General features: G+C 34.9%; 1 pseudogene; it reads left to right on the top strand.

Annotated features, from left to right (window-relative positions):
- Positions 1 to 496: 496 nt before the first annotated feature.
- On the top strand, positions 497 to 4,325 carry LOC102615296 (3-oxo-Delta(4,5)-steroid 5-beta-reductase-like; annotated as a pseudogene).
- The last annotated feature ends 423 nt before the right edge of the window (positions 4,326 to 4,748 follow it).

Raw genomic sequence — 4,748 nt, 5'->3', positions numbered from 1 at the left:
CGTCACTTTTAATTAGGTTTAATCTTATATGACAACATGCAACATATAATAATTTACTTTTAAGCTTAATGTTGGATTAAAGATCCAACAATACCGGATTAAGGATCCAACAACTCATATCTTTAAAAACCTAAGGGCTTAAAATTAAAAGTACCAATTAAAATCCCAAGCATGAACTGTCCAAGCTTCCATTGGACTTTTATCTTTTAAATATGTAGCCCTTTCACTAATTTTTCTTCATTAATACGAGCTACAAAATGCACACAATTTCAATTTTTGTAACTGCTATCCGTCACTGTCTTTACCATTTTGGCAAGAGGATTGCCCATTTTTAAGTAACCATAGAAGATAAAACCTACCATTAAATTGTAAAAGACCAAGGGTTTAAATTTGTGGGGATGTGGCACGATCTAGGTCCTCGATTTAAAACAAATCAAAAGTCAACTTTGGTCAACTCCTAGTCGATGCAGTTTATGGACTTGGGTTGGGTTGACTAATGGAGCGATGGGTGGATCTGTGGGACCCTACTACTAGAAGATTACGATTGCGCACATTTAGAGAGCTCGTCCTTGGTGTCAAATTAGGGAACAATCAACCTTAACGTCAACGAAGCTTCACTATAATGCCTACACTATACTGCACTGCATTACAATATGCAATCTAAACCTATCTTCAATCGTATCTTCGATTTAAGCCCAATTATCACCCATCTTAAGGTTTTCAACCATCTGGATTCCAAAAATGACATTTGTTCAATCTTCTGGGACTCAAAATGCTAAAAGATCATTTTTCCCTTGAGCTTATCATTGATGGTAGTTGTATCAAAATCTTTTGGGCACTTTATTTTTAATAAATGCACAAATTTTTGCTGTCTTGTTATTGATAGTTTTGATTGATGTAGTCTAATTAAGTGAAAACCTAGTGAGATATTATCAAATGACTAAAAATTTCTATATGTGGTATATTTACAAGTTTATTATTATTCCAAAAAATTTCATTGTGTTTTGATTAGTATCGAATTCTAAATAAAATTTGAAAATTAGGTTGTTTATGTTTGCAGTAAAAATTCAGTTTATGCCATTTTGATTGATAATCATGAGTTTTTATTTGATATCCCTAATTATCATTATAATAACCCTGCAATTCTCACGTGCTTGGGGTCGGGGCATGGCATGTTATAATTATAATTAATTTTGGCTACATGAAGGTACAATAATTTCGGCTTGTTATACTCATTTTCTAATGACTACAAGCTTATTGGATATAGTGATAGTGATTAGGGTGGAGATATAGATGATCGAAAGAGCACCATATGATTTGGGTTCTTTATGGGAGATACTGCTTTGACATGGATGTCAAAGACACAACCTATTGTTACACTGTCAACTTGTGAAACTAAGTATATAGCTGCTACTTTATGTGTTTGTCATGCAATTTGGCTGAAGAATTTGTTGAACGAGTTGACTATGCCGTAAGTAAAGCTAATCGAGATTTATGTCAATAACAAATCATAAATTACTCTATCCAAGAATCTAGTCTTCGATGATCGAAGCAAACATATCAATACTCGTTATCGTTTCATACGAGAGTGCATCAAAAGAAAGGAAATACAATCAAAGTATGTCAAATCACATTATTAAACTGCTGACATTCTTACCAAGCCGCTAAAGCAAGAAGATTCTTTCAGGTTAGAAATTTATTGGGCATTATTAAACCAAATTTAAGGGGGGTTGTTGGATTAAAAACTTAGTTTTAATCCAAGTCCAAAAAACGCGAAGCCTGGTCCATCTTATAGAATTTTCTAAATTAGGTGAGCTTAGGTGGTATGTAAGGTTGGTATGATTGGTGTGGTTCGTGTGATTGGTGAAGTGGAATGAGTTAGGTTGATAGTTAGTGTGGCGATTGAGAATAAATGAGTAGTTGTGATTAAATTTGTTTAGTTTATGTGTGTGGTTATAATTAAGTTTTGGGGTAGTATAAATACCCTTGAAATTTGTGTTGTGTGCATCAAGTCTAAGAGGAAGAAGCATCAGAAGCAAAAAAAAACTTCTAAGAGTGATATGTGAGAGTGTGAAAATTGTTCTTATAATGTTCATGAACTTTCTATAATAAAAATTTTTGTTTTATCCTTTGAATTCTCCAACAGTCCTTGGTGTCGAATTAAGGAACAATCAATCATAAAATAAACGAAGCTTCACTATAGGACCTACACTATACTATACTGCATTACAATCTTTAATTTAAACCTATCTTCAATCATATCTTTGATTTAAGCCCGATTATCAGCTATCTTAAAATAAAAATAAATTATTTGATTAAAAAAATAAATGACATAAAAACTCAAACTAATCCAAGATATGAAAATTTAATTATATAAACCAATTATAAATTTAAATAATTATAGGGCAATAATTAATATATAATAACTCAGCCAAAATATAAAATATAATAAACTGAAAAATTAGCATTCATGTCATAATTAAAGACGTAATTGTGTTGAAATAGTTCAACACGGATGCAACACAGATATTTTAACTTATTTCTTAATCATGTTAAAATTTATCAACATAAATGCAGAAAAATCGTGCATATCCGTGGCCTACTCTTGCACAGGAGTATCCTCTATATAGCTAGAATCAGAAACCAAACTCACCAAAAAAAAAGAGCTGGTGGTGGGCAGGAGCTATTGGCGCTGCTAAGGCAAAGAGCTACTCTAAGTTTATATACATATAGCATGTTGATATTTAAAATGATGTTTGTTTAATTTTAACTTGTACAGAAAAAAATTGGAAGAATATGAGCAAACTCGTGACTACCAGAACGTGGGATTTGTAGTAGGTGTGACAGGAATTCTAGGCAACAGCCTAGCTGAGATTTTACCCCGACCAGATACCCCCGGCGGCCCGTGGAAGGTCTACGGAGTGGCCCGACGCCCCAGGCCTAACTGGAACGCCGCTTACCCCATTGAATACCTCCAATGCGATGTTTCCGACCAAGAGGACACACAAGCCAAGCTCTCAAAACTCACTGACGTCACCCACATCTTCTACGTGACGTGGGCCGGCCGTCGCACTGAAGCTGAGAAGTGCCAGATCAACGGCGCCATGTTGCATAACGTGCTCCGTTCTGTAATCCCAAACGCACCAAATCTCCGCCACATTTGTCTCCAAACCGGAGGCAAATTTTACATGGGACCACTCGAGTTTATTGGTAAAATACCGTCTCACGATCCGCCTTTTACTGAGGATTTGCCAAGTTTAAACATTTCACTATTTTACTATACTCTAGAAGTTATATTATTTGAAGAAGTTGACAAAAGAGAGGGCTCGGCTTGGTCCGTACACCGACCTTTCGGAATATTTGGGTTTTTACCTTCATGTGTTTATTTCATAAAATGGGGAATGAGAATGAAACTCATGTTTATTTGACAAAATATAATTTGCGAATGGGAATAAAATGTATGGGTCTCACACAATTTGGGAATAAAGAATGAGAATCCCATTCCCATGGGGGGTTGGAAATGAAAATGATCATTCCAGCCCATTCCCATTCTCAGCTCATTCTCATTCTACCCCATTCCTATTCCATGAAGTGCCATTATAGTTTAACGAATATTATAGCCACTCTCTGCGTGTACGCTGCTATTCGTAAACATGAAGGCGTTCCTTTACTATTTTATGGCACTAGAGATACTTGGGAAGGCTTCCAACAAGTTTCGGACACAGAGTTGATTGCCGAGCAGCAAATTTGGGCGGCACTGGATCCAAATGCAAGGAACGAAGCTTTTAACTGCACCAATGGAGATGTTTTTAAGTGGAAGCATTTATGGAAAGTGTTGGCTGAGCAGTTTGAGATTGAGAATTATGGGCTTGAAGATGGAAAGGGTTGTGAGAGAGTGAGATTGGAGGAAATTATGAAAGGTAAAGAAAGAGTGTGGGAGGAGATTGTGAGAGAGAACCAGCTCCAGCCAACAAAATTGAATGAGGTTGCTGTTTGGTCATATGCAGATACGCTGATGAATATGGGTGCGGGTTAGTTAGTTAGCGTGAACAAGAGTAAGGAGCACGGGTTCTTGGGTCACACAAATTCTAAGAATTCCTTCGTTACTTGGATTGGTAGGCTAAAAAGTCACAGGATTGTGCCTTAAGTAATTTTTTTTTTCAATTTGGTGCGTTAGTTAGAACTTTCGATTAATAGTTCAAATTGTGATTGTTGGGCTGGAAGAAATGCAGTTTTTGTTTGTTCTTTGCTTTCCAATAAATGAAAAGTTTCGTTTCAGGCAGAAAAAAGATATAAAAATACACTGCTGCCTTTGTTATTGTTAATGAGTTAACTAAATACAGTACTCAATTTCGAGCTGAGAAAACATTCATTTTACATTTCTGAATCATATGCCTTCAAGTAATGACCACTCGACGTTCAAAGCCTAATCCTAGTCCAATGCAGTGGCGGACCTAGAAACTAAAATGAGGGGGGGCTTAGTTCAAAAAATTTTATTTAACTTAGATTTTTTTAATGTTCACTTGAATACATATTAAGTCTTATAAACTCAAATTTTATTACTTTTTTAAATTCTAAATAATAATAGTTATAAATTATTATTTTTAAATGCGTGAAAATATCATTTTCTGAAGTAGTTTCCACAAAATATTTAAAAAAATAAAATAATGTGGCTAATAGGATTTGAACCAAGGTTTTGAAACCATTAAATAATACTCTTACCATTGAACTACAAATCTTTTAATATA

Source organism: Citrus sinensis, chromosome 5, assembly GCF_022201045.2.
Source record: "Citrus sinensis cultivar Valencia sweet orange chromosome 5, DVS_A1.0, whole genome shotgun sequence".
NCBI classification, from domain to species: Eukaryota; Viridiplantae; Streptophyta; class Magnoliopsida; order Sapindales; family Rutaceae; genus Citrus; species Citrus sinensis.
The sequence above is the reverse complement of the archived record's forward strand: the minus strand, read 5'-3'. Positions and strand labels throughout refer to the sequence as shown.